This window comes from Callorhinus ursinus, unplaced genomic scaffold (genome assembly GCF_003265705.2).
Source record: "Callorhinus ursinus isolate GAN/ISIS: 27379988/994484 unplaced genomic scaffold, GSC_fseal_2.0 scaffold5, whole genome shotgun sequence".
Lineage (NCBI taxonomy): Eukaryota > Metazoa > Chordata > Mammalia > Carnivora > Otariidae > Callorhinus > Callorhinus ursinus.
Window position 1 is genome coordinate 48,629,192 of NW_027397067.1, and position 12,243 is coordinate 48,641,434.

General features: G+C 52.5%; 1 long non-coding RNA gene across 4 annotated transcripts; it reads right to left on the minus strand.

The window, feature by feature from the left end:
• Positions 1-227: 227 nt before the first annotated feature.
• Positions 228-10,488, minus strand: LOC112823295 (uncharacterized). Of its 4 annotated transcripts, none has more exons than XR_012378288.1 (4): positions 9,962-10,488; positions 9,211-9,295; positions 8,579-8,730; positions 228-4,223 (listed from the first exon to the last, which is right to left on the minus strand). It is a non-coding gene; the product is annotated as an uncharacterized lncRNA (long non-coding RNA). The 4 variants fall into 4 exon arrangements; XR_012378287.1 differs by having other exon boundaries at positions 228-4,286; XR_003207987.2 differs by having other exon boundaries at positions 228-4,461.
• Positions 10,489-12,243: the final 1,755 nt, after the last annotated feature.

A 12,243-nucleotide genomic window follows, 5' to 3' on the forward strand; every position in this document is an offset into this window, starting at 1 on the left:
TTTTTAAGAAAAGCCCAGCCACCGTGTACCCTGTTTCCCTTTGGAAAGGGAAGCTACCAGGTGGGTCCCAGCTTTCTCGAAGGGGTGCTCACTGGTGAATGGCAAACACTCCTGGTACATGCACGTTCTTGAAACTGTGCTCTGGACTTGGAGTATGTGAGATCCAAGGCCCAATCCAATTGGCCAGGGCCACAGGGGAGTCTCCCGTCGGGCATGCTTGGGGATATAAGAATGTATCCCTTCTATTTTTGCCTCCTTCTGCAAAAAGGTCATCGAAATAGCAATGTTCCAGTGTCTGCGATCACAGCAGTAAGGAGTGGCAAGGGCCCCTCCAGGACAGGCACAGAGCTCCCTGGTCTCAGCCTCTGGGCACGTGGCAGCTACCTGAGCCACATTTGCCACACGTGAGGTGTTCCAACGCACCTCAGCTTGGAGGGCCTGACCTGGCAGCCACTGGGCCCCTCCGAGGTCCAGCTCTAGGTCACTGGGGAAGAATTCTTGGAAATATGCTGGCCCTCTCTGGGCAGCACCCTGGCAGGGGACCAGCTTGGTCCCTCCCTATGCTGGCAGGGGAACCCAGCTTCCAGCTGCCCAGCCCCGCTGAGTGCAGAAGCTCAGAAGCCAGGCCTGTGACGCAGGCCTTCCTCAGCCGCACCAGGCAGAGCCTCCCGGGTTGAACCCGCAGGCCTCCAGCAGCACACGTTCCCTCCTCCTGCCCGCTCCCGCCTCTTCCCATGCCTCCCTCCCAGGATTCCCGAGGACTTCGTCAGTGTGCCTCACACCAACGTCACACCCAGCCTGACTCAGAGCGTGTGAGAGACAATATACGTGCCACTCAGGGGTAGTTCTGTCAAGTTCACGGCACATACCTGCCTTCCCGGAGTGCTGGCTGGGGAGGCATTTCTCCGACCTCTCATCTCCTGCCCCCTGTTAGGAAGCACTGCGGTTAAGCTCCCGGTCTCCGGCTGAAATTGCTGGGTTCAAATCCCAGCTTCCCCACCTTCCGGGTTAGATCACTTAATCACTCTGTGCCTCAGTTTCCTCATCTGCGAAAAGGGGCTAATCATGATCCCTATCTCATAAAGCTGTCATAAGGATTAAATGAAGCAACGCATATAAAGAGCTTAGAAAAATGCCTGGCACGTAGTGAATGTTCACTCGATATTACTGGCCATTATCGAGATTTGCCAGGTGTCCTCCATAGCCATCAACAGGGTGAGTGGTGCGCACACAACGCTAGGCACTGAAGGGAAGGCATACGAAAGGAAAGCCGCGGTCTTCATTCTCGGTTCTGTGTCCCCTTGGAGAAAACCTGAGAGCACCTTCGTGGTAGATTTCTGTTGTGCTTTGTGGCCACCTTTGTATGAGTCCTTTGAATGCTCTACCTGTGTTTGGGGAAAATCCCACAGTAGAGGGCCATGCCTCCCCCAGGTAGAAGGCAGAAACTTGATCTCCCAGCCTCCCTTGCAGTGGAGACAGGCTCCACCAATCAGATGTCTTCACATGAGACCTTGAGGAAGCGGGAGACTTCAGGCACCTCAAGGGCAGATGACTCTCCTCCATGCTTTCCTATGCTTTTCCATAGAGGGTGTTATAAACTGAATTATGGCCACCCCCCCCAAAGGTATGTTAGAATCCTAACCCTCAGTACCTCAGAATGTGACCTTTTTTGGAGACGGAATCTTTTCAGAGATAATCAAGTTAATCAGATCATTAGGGTGTGCTCTAATCCAATATGACTGATGTCCTTATGAAAAGGGGGGAATTTGGACCCAGAAACATGCACACAGGGAGAATGCCTGGTGAAGGTGGAGTGCTGCATCTGTAAGCCAAGGAAGGCCAAAGACAGCCAGTGAACCTCCAGGAGGAACCACCCTGCCAAGACCTTGATCTCAGATTTCTAGCTTCCAGAACTGTGGGAAAATACACTTCTGTTGTTTAAGCCCCCCAGTTTGTGGTACAGCAGCCCTAGAAAATGAACACAGAGGGGAAGTTCCAATGCTTCTGTTGTCAAGTGGAAACTCCTGGGAACAGTCAATTTCATCTGTTTTATTTACCAGCACATAGATGGTACCAAAGAAATCTATGTTCAATAAATGTCTTCTTCACAGTTGACAGCGCAGGGCATACAGGACAGAGAAAGGTCCTCCAGTCATAGATGGCGCTCTTATCCATTACCATCCAGCTCAGCTGTGGTTGGGGAGGGAACACGCCTGCCAGATGTCTGCAGAGCCCCCTGATACAACGGGGTCTCAAGCCGTGTGGGCAGGAGGGTCCGGTGGGTGGTCGCATGGCCTTGGGGCTTTACTGAAGAGACCTTAGAAATCCTACTTGAACACTTTCAGTTTTAAAACCCACAAGGCCCATGGAGGCTGTAAGTGGCTTCCTGACCCATGCCTTTCCATGGCATGGTGCAGCCACCAAGGTAAACCTCAAGCTCAGCTAAAACATACATCGGCACGGACCCTTTCAATATGTCTTCCAAGCTATTTTGCTTACCCCAAAGTTTCCTTCCTTCTTCCTTCCCGCCCTTCCTTCCTTCCTCCCTCCCTCCCATCCCTCCTTCTTTTCTTTTTTTCATGCATAGCAGGGTCATAATGAGAAGGTACTTAGTGGCGGGGAGAGACTCTGAGTTCTGAAGAAAAATGATAATTATGCCTGCGGCCAGTACAGTGGTTCTTGTTGCACATTTCCTAGCCTGATTTCTTCTGATTTCTTTGGACCTAGGCTAATTCCTCTATGACAATAGCTTGGGGATGGGGGCAAAGATCTGCACAGCATAGCTGACAAGCCTAAGTCTGACTGGAGACCTCTCTAGTGTATGAGCGTATGAGTGCACAGGAGTGTATCTGTATGAGAAAAAGTGGTGGGGTGCGGGGAGGCCGACCTAGGAAGGCCCTTTCCCAGAGGGAGAAGAGGCGACTGCCCCGTGTTCTGTGACGTTAAGGGGCCTGCTCAGGCCTCTCTCCATCTTCATTTGCAGACCAGATCATAATGAGGACTAAAGTCACCCAGATGGGTCACCAGAAGTCCACAGGGCCCGGCAGGGTTCAGCCTACAGGCCACACCCAGGCCTGTCTGGGAATGGGCCTCCCTGTGGTAAGAAACGTGAGCCTCCCCGATTGCATAGGGGCTGGGCGTGTCCCTCCCAGAGAGCCCTTTGTGCCTGGGAGAGGATTGGCCCCGGTTTGTTCTGGCCAACTTCCAGGCCCTGCCCACCTGCAGCCACCCGGCCCCACCTCGGAGCTCCCCACCTTTCCTCTCCAGCTGGGCCTCCCTTCCTCCCAGAGTGCAGCCACCACCTTACTGAGGGCAGAACACTCGGGAGGAGGCCTGGGCTTTGCCAGAAGCGCGACCCTGGGAGCCCCTGGCTAGAGGCCAGGGTGACTCCAAGGATTGCTGCCCTCATGCTGGGGCAGGCTGACAGACAGGGGCTGCTGACAGGCCCACCCTGGGGAGCCAGGGACAAGAAACAGCCAGCCGTTGGGGTGGAGGAGAAAGCCTGTTCATCCTGCCTGGATAGGAGTGAGATACGGCATCATCTGGTTTGCTGCTGGGGAGACACCATCACTGCAGGTCCACGATTACAAGGGCAACTGTTCATGTTCCTTTAAAAAATTAAATTAAAAAAAAACCACAAGAAATCTCATGCTTGTCAGAGCCTTCCTCCCCCGCTGTCGGCTCCCATTATGAATCCATGGCATCTTCTGCAGGGAGTTAATTACATGTTGTGTGAAAGATACAGGGCTTCCTTTTACATTTTTTTTTTTTCTCCTTGATGGGTCCTAACCCTTTCGGCCGCCTGCCTCTGCCTCTTCCACGTGCTGCAGGAAAGCGGGGCGCACAGGGAGAAGGAGCAGGCCTGCCCTCCGGCTCTGCACCCCTTGGAGCCCGGGTCCCACCTGCTGACCCTTCCAGGGACAGCCCTACCCAGCCAGGTGCCATGCTCCGCTGCCGGGAGATCCTGGGTGCCGGTGATCGTGACCAAGTGCAGATGGAAGGTGTTATTTCGGGGCCCGGCGCTCGGCCCCTCTGCAGTCTATCTCCTTTTGCCCCCCCCCAACCCCACCAACAGGGGCGCTGAGTGGAGGGCAGCGTGAGGAGGGCATCCTGAAGCCATCTGAGTGAAGGCGCAGAAAGGGAACAGGAACCCTTCCAGGAGGTTTGATGTAGAGTTTCTCAGAGTTGCTGTTCTTGGTTTTTTTTTTTCCGATGACTCCCAGCTGTAGGCAGATAGTTCATTGCTGAGATGGCTCATCTTTTCTCTTAAGAGGCGATGACCAACTCTGGAAGCAACAAGTGTGGACTAATACCTTGAATTATTGCCTCTTTGAGGTGTTGAATTTCACCTGATGAGAAGGCTAGTGGCACAGTGGTGGGGCCCTCGCCGAGCATGCTATGACTCCCCTGGTCTTGACAAGTTACGGCACCGCAGGGCTGAAGGGCCCTCTTGGCCAACCCCTGCCCCAAGCAAAGACACACCTTAAAGTGGAGAACTTTCTACCATCCTCCAATACCGCTCCAGCAAACCAGCAATAAAGAAAGCCTCAAGGTTGTGAGTTAAAAGCAATCAGGTCTGTAATTATGATTCTCAACTAACTGCACACAGATTAACCGCTTTTTAATGGGGCAAACCTTTCATTGTGGGTTGCTGTCCTCCTTAAGCTACACCCTTCCTAATTCCAAATTAGGGCACAGTCTGGGAATGTTAATTCATTTTAATTATTAGCCTAGCATAATTTAAGAAACACAATCTGCTGCTACTGGATTCCAAAATAAAATACAAATAATGTGAATTTTTCTATTCTTTTGAATATTGTGTTTTACAGCTTCCCGTCTTCGGGACAACCAAGAGTGGACTCTATAAACAAACAAAAACAAACAAACAAACAAACAAACAACTCCTCTGTTCATTCGCCTTGATTCTTCAAAGCGCAGTAGGCCGAGAGGGCGTAACTGACTGGTGTGACAAACCACATTGGATTACTGATGAGCGGGTTGTCCACGGCCTCTAAGGCGGGCGGGGGGGGGGGGGGCGCGGAATTCAGCTCAAACGTGCAGAGCCTGTGAGAATGCCAATTCCTGGGCCCTGCGCCCAGACATCCTGATTTAGTAGGTCTGGGTGGGGCCTAGAATTGTGCATTTATTTTTTTTAAGATTTACTTATTTATTTATTTGACAGAGAGCGAGATGACGAGAGCAGGAACACAAGCAGGGGGAGTGGGAGAGGGAGAAGCAGGCTCCCCACTGAGCAGGGAGCCCGATGCGGGGCTTGATCCCAGGACCCTGGGATTGTGACCTGAGCCTAAGGCAGACGCTTAATGACTGAGCCACCCAGCCACGCCTAGAATTCTGCATTTTCAAATAAGCATCATGGGTAATTCTGATGCAAGTAGCCACCCAACTACATGTTGAAGAATTCCAGAGGGGTTATGGCTGTGGCTTATAAGCGTAGAAATCAGCTGGACACCCAGCAGCTGCTGCTCTTCTCCCAGCCAGAACTTTCCTGGAATGTATATTCCAGGAAACTATTTATATATCTATTTTTTAAATAACATAATTTTTTTTCTCTTTGGTTATAAAGCTATTGCAGAGGGGCACCTGGATGGCTCAGTCGGTTAAGCATCTCCATTCAGCTCAGGTCATAATCTCAGGGTCCTGGGATTGAGCCCCACGTTGGGCTCCCTGCTCGGCGGGAAGCCTGCTTCTCCGTCTCCCTCCTGCTTGGGCTCACTCTCTCTCTTTCTCTCTTAAATAAATAAATAAAATCTCAAATAAATAAAAAAAGCTATTGCAGAGAACATATATAATGCCATAATAAAACAATAACAGTCACTCATAATCCCTCCGTAAGGGGTGGGACTATTAACATTATGTTGTGTTTTTCTTCTCTGTATAATTTTTATAAAGCTGACAACATACTGAATACATCATGTTACTTCACTTCCCCCATATTACTATTTCTTTTCTGAATATATCATTTCTAAGGCTATATAATATCCCCCTCATGTGGATGTGACTTATCTTAATAACCATCCCTAAGTGTTAGGTGTTGAAGTTGTTCCTGATAATTAAGTATTAGAAACAATATTGAGTTGGATATCTCTACACATAAAGTTTTATCAACATTTTCGCTGACTTCAATAGCTGGATTCCTAGAAGTGGGTCACTGGATTAAAGGCTATGAATGTTTTTAAGTCTTCTGATAAAGAGACTGCCAACTTGCTGTTCCAATTTGCCCCCTCCCAGGCGTAGAGAAGAATGCCCCCGGGTTGACCACCCCCTCGGCCTGTGCGGCAGCCTGACAGCAAAGATATCATTCTTACCTTATGCTATGGGTTGAATTATTTTCCCTAAAAAGATACTGTGGAGTCCTAATCCACCGTACCTGTGACCTTATTTGGAAACAGTCTTTGCAGGTGTAATCAAGTTAAGAGGAGGTAGTTAGGGTGGGCCTTTGTCCAATATGATGGATGTCCTTATTAAGAGGACAATGCCATGTGAAGACACAGACACACAGGGAGAACATCATGTGCTCACAGAGGCAGAGATTGGAATGATGCAGCTGCATGCCAAGGAATGCCACCTGAAGCTAGGAAGCGACAAGGAAGGCTTCTACCCAGAGTCTCAGAGAGAGTATGACCCTGCTGACACCTTGATTTCGGATCTCTAGCCTCCAGAACTCTAAGCAAATAAATTTCTGTGGTGCTTGGTTATGCATTCCTAGGAAATGAACATATATATATATATATTCCCTGGATTGGTGTCAGCTGGGGCAGAAATGGCCAAGGTGCAAAGGACAGTTCTTGTTCCCTTTCTGAAGGGTGTCCAGTGCAGCCAGTTAATCTGTCCTTCCTGGGAGCATTTCCTGCTTCTGTGCACCGGAACAATAGTCTAGGGCCCAGCATGGGACTCTGGGGCCCATCATACATCAGAGCATCTATTAGAGGGTCTGGTTTACCAATTTCCCTCAGTCACATCTCACATGGTAGAGGGGCACAGAAAACAAACTTCACATTTTTCTTCAAACTCTTGGATTTTACTCAATGGAATAAGTATTTATTAGGCTCTTTCAACACCTCCTGGATTAAAACCTTGTTCAGTGGCTCAGACATGCCTAGTGTCTGGGCAAAGGTCATTTTTGTCACTGATAGGCCTCAGACTGGTTCATAATCAGGTTTCTCTCAGACCCTTAACCCATGATTGGTTGGTAGATTGTACTGCTATTACATTCTTTACTTCTCCTAGAAATGTTGGTCTTTTCTCCAGTGGGTTCTGAAAAAGAGCTCATTTCTCTCTCAAGTTGACCTGCTTGACCCTGGACAGAACCTGGATCTAAAGAATCCCAAATGGAGAAAATTATACACAGGAAGAAAATTATATCAGGAAGTGTTTACCTCTACAGTTAGAAAGTCTGAAACACTTGAAGCTACTCTTTCTTAAGAAGCCTTTACTGAGTGTCTCTTACTTCTTCGGGTCCTCACACGGGCCCTAAGATGTGGATGGAATGATCTCTATTTTACAGGTAAGTAAAACCAAGGCTCAGGCAGATCAGCAGGTGGCCCAAGGTAGCAGAGCTCAGCCATGGCAGAGCCAGAGGTAGAGGCCAAGATTTTCTAACAGTGTCCTGGACTGTCCTCTGCTCTATAATGTGGCCAAGAATGACTTAGAGGAGGTTCAATTCTCAGTGGAGTGATAAATGCTACCGGGGGATGCCAGATGTTTTGAGGAGTTATGCCAAACTTTTGGAGGCAGATATTCCTAATTTAGCTCAGTTTCATGCCAAATTTTCTGGTATCTGCAGTAATATAGAATTTTGTTACATGACCCCTGAAAATAGTCTAATCTCTGCTAATTCATCTCTTGATTTTATACCTCACTTTCAATGTATTTTTTCCCCAGAAGTTGAAAAAAGAAAAAAGTAAGCCCTCTAAGGCATATGAGGAAGCTTACATTTAATGGTCTTTGAAAAAGTTTTGTGAAGAGACTTAGCCCCTCAAGGGAAAAAAAAAAGAGCAAAGGGGGAAACAGCCCCTAATATTTTTTGTATGAATGTATTTTGTATGTATTATGAATGTATTTTGTATGAATGTAACATGACATGTTAGCTTTAATGAAGTCCATCTGTATTCTTGAGTATGGATGTACACACAATGGGCTAGCTTTAGTGAGTTGCACTTAAATTCCATTGACCCTCTGCCTTCGTTCCAATTGCTAAGAGAAGGAGCAAAGACTTCTGCTGAATGGCCGCTGGAATCAATGACGATGATGAACCAGGGGCCCAGAGGCTGGGCTAAACCATCAAGCAAAGAGCAGGCTGGGTCAAAACCCGAGATGAGGCTCTCATGGAAGCAGACACAGCAAGAAGGAAGACCAGTCAGACACAAAGAAAGCCTATGAGGCCAAGCATTGGGCAGAGGAGGGCAAAGTTCACAGCTAATTCATTTCCTCAGGAGTTCCATCAAGGGGCAGCGGCAAAGATGAAACTCTGGGCCTCCCAGTGGGCCTCTGTCTGGGTGGCGGGGGAAGTTGAGTTCAGCAAAACCTCTGAGGCCAAACAAAGCAAAGTAAGAGTTACCTGGATGCATGAGCCAGGGGCACTCAGAACGTGGGGCAGGAGAAAGGAGCTTCCCAGAGAAGATGGCAACTGAACTGGGTCCAAACCAGAACCATGAGAAATCAGAATGTGAAATGCTGGAGGAGGTAACCCCTACCAAGGGAGCTCTCAGCCTGGAAAAAAAAAATGTGGAAGTTGGGTGTGGCAGCGTTTGTGGCTTAAATATCCGGTCACCGCCCCCCTCCTGCACCTGGCCTTAGCTCCCACGATAATCTCCACTGGTCCAGCCCACCAGCTTCCCCAAAGGGCAACCACACAGGGCCCAGGACCTTCCACCACTAACACTTTCCATACCAATCCCTGGCCACTATTTCTGCCCTCTGATGTCACAGGTCTCTGCATCTTGACCCATCTCAGCAAATTACACCCCTTGATTTCCCCAGAGCTGTCATTTTTAACTCTTTTCTACAGAGGCCTGTAGCACAGAGCTTTCCCAGAAGTCTGGTTCAGTGCTATTTTGAGTTGGACTGGATTGGCAGAAATGAGCCGCCCACCCGCACACTGGGGAAAAGGCTGCCCAAGGAGAAGGGGGCCAGGAGCTCCTGCTCTATGTGAGTTGGAACAAGGGTCATATGGGGCAAGAAGCAGCTCACAGGGTCCTTGTCGAGGCTGTGCTGACAAACAGCTCTGGACAGATCCGGGCGGGTTTTGTTCACCCAGCTGTTGTGCTACTTCTGCCTGCAAGATGAGACATGGACACCCCCCCCCCCCCGGGTTGGCATCACTTGTTGAGCTGTGGCTTTGGAAAGAACAGCAAGTTAAATCCCGGAAAGAGCCCGAGAATGAAATCCAGCTGGAGGCCCACCAAGGACAGTTGTGTCTTGCTCATCCTGGCATCCACAGCCCCCCTCCGGCACCTGGCCTTAGCTCCCAGGATAACTCCTGCTGATGCTGCCCACCAGCTTCCTGGAAGGACCACCACACAGGGCCCAGGACGGTGGGGTGAGGCGGGATGGAGTGGGGATGGAAGAAACCCAAGCGCCTGTGGAGCTCCGCTGCCTTTCTGTCCTGGCTCCTCTGTCTTCCTTCCTGTCGGCCATGGGCAGGGGAAACCTATCGGGGTTAAAGCAGCTTACCGGTGCCTCTTAGGCCACTGCAGGTGACTGCTTTTTAAAGGGTGCTTTTGCCCTCCTTGAGCATCCTAGAACCACAGGATGCAGCATCTCAAATTGTTCCTGAACACAGCCTCAGTGGAGGACCATACCGCCCTGAGCCCCTCCAGCCTTGTTATCCGAGGAAGAAGCCCAGACTCCTTCACCACGTGTCTCATTACTGCCTGCAAGTTAGCCCATCTTCTGTCTTCGGAAGGCTTCGGCCTAAATTCTCAGGCAGTAAGAAACTCACCTTCGCAAGGAATCCAGTGCTGTTCTTCACATGTTCTTAAAATCCTCTCCTCTTTATACAGCTTCCTTCCATCTTCCTACCACCACCCCCTTCACTAAACCGCCACCCACCCTCTATTTACTGAGGTTCTGGAAACCCTGGGACATACATCCTCTTTGAAGGGTGTGAAGTGTGGGGGAGTCTCCAGCCTCTACCCCATCCCACCAGGGTCAGGGGAGGAAGTTAGGTTAGGCCAGTACATTTCTTCCGGCTAGGCCAGAGCTGCTCCCATCGAAGGGAACTGGACCTCCTACTCCAGACACCCTTGTTCCCTGGTGCCCCAGGGCCGAGGGTGTCCACCCGGGGTTCTCTTCCTCCCCCGGGAAGTTGGCCTGCAGCCTTTCCCAGCAAGCCCCCCCCTTCCCCAAGCCACTCCGGGGCGGGGCCAGCCACCCACCCAGCGCCGGCTTCAGCACGTGGCTCTGGGGCGGCAGGTTTCCTCCCCGCCGCGGCAGGACCGCAGGGTGGTTTTCACCCTCTTTCGCCCCTACCCCCCGTGACTTCTTGTAAAAAGCTGCGCCCGTCCCCACCCACCTCCGCCCTCCCGCGGCTGCCAGACCGGGGCCGGCCCCCCTCCGCCTCCCCCCGGAGGCAGCGCTTTCTCCGCCCCTGGCAGCAGGCTCCGCTTCGGAAACTGTTGACTCAGAGGGTGGCCGGGCGGCCAGCGTCTGATGTCAGCCTGGAGCGGGGCCAAGGGGAGAGGGGGCGGGAGCGCTGGGGGGAGGAAGGCGCAGGGCGCGGGGCAGAGCCCGGGGGCCGCCGGGCCGCGGCAGGGGGCTGTGCGGCGCGCTCGGCGGCTGCGGCGGCCTGGGCGCCCGTGAGTCACAGTGCGTCACCGGAGCAGATGCCCGGGGCGGCCGGAGGCTCCCGGGCTCCCGCTGACTCATCAGAAAGCCCGCCGCGTGGCCCTGGGGGGCGGGGCGGCGCGGTCGGCGGGGCGGGGGGCTGGGGGGGGGTTGGGGGGAGGGGAGAGGCCCGGGCGCGCGGAGCCGGAAAACCCCAAGAAGGCGGCCGCGGAGGGGGCGCTGGAGCCGGCTGGCAGTTGCCGGGGTCATCTGAAGCGCGGGGCCGGTGGCAGGCGACAGAGAAGGGACCAGCCCTCGCCCCCCGGCAGCCGGCAGCCGGCGCGCCGCGTCTGGGGCCTACCCGCCCCCCTTCCGCGGTCTTGCTGTGCCTCACGGGGCCCCCGCCGGCGTATGGGGGGGGGTGAGGGCCGCGGGAGGCTCCCCCACCCCGTGTCGCACACGCCCACACACTCAGCTATCGGGAGAGACACCAGCACTGGCCTCGGTGGCGCCCGAGGTCGCGGCGCTCTTCCCCCTCCCTTTAAGACTTTCGGTGTGTCTGGGAAGAGACCGCACCAGCTTCCAGGGCCTGGACGCCTGCATTCCCGGTCTCCCTCTTTGTACCCCGCCCCTCTCCAGGGGCACCTACCCTGGTGCCGTAGCCACCACGTGCTGGGTCAAGGCCTGGCCCCGGCGCTTTCCTGTCCCTGCTGGCTAACCACAAGGCCCTGTGCTCTCAGGAAATGGAACAGAGGGACCAGAGAGCCTCAGGAAAGCGCATGAGCAGAGAGAATTTCTTTGGGTGACTGTCCACCCTGTCCTGGAACTGGGACAAATTCTGTAGCATTCAAGAAAGACTTCTATGCAAGGTGCTCCCCATCCCCAATGACAGGTGGGGGAGGAAGAGGCACAAAGGAGTCTATTGGTCTTCACCCTGCAGATACAAGCTGGCCAGGGAAGCAACTGTGGGCACACCTTGAGCAGAACTGGGGGGACAGGGGTAACAAGGCTTCCTAGTGGAGCTGGCATTAAGGTAGGGACCTTGAAGAGGAATGACTTCAACAGATGGGGAAAGGACATTCCAGACAGAAACAAATGCCTGGAACCAAAACCTAGAGGCGGGAAAGAGTGGGGTGAGTTCTGGGAACGGCAAGCAATCTAGTTGGACCGGAAGAGCATCACAAGAGGCTCACAAGAGCATCAGCAGCTTGGCCTAGCAGATAGATGTGGATCTCAGAAGCAGGCACAGTGGCCCAGAGGGACCTGGAGCCACAGGGTTCCACCCTGTGCCCCCAGGGCACTGCGTCATGCCAGTTCCCAGACAGATGGATTCCTTCCAAGAATTCCGTAGTCCTGCTCAGTCACAGCTGCTGGAGCCTCCCTGCCTTGGATGGCTTTTATTAGTTGGTGTCTAATGCAAATCCTCTTTTGTTCCGATTTCAAACACTTTCCTCGTCT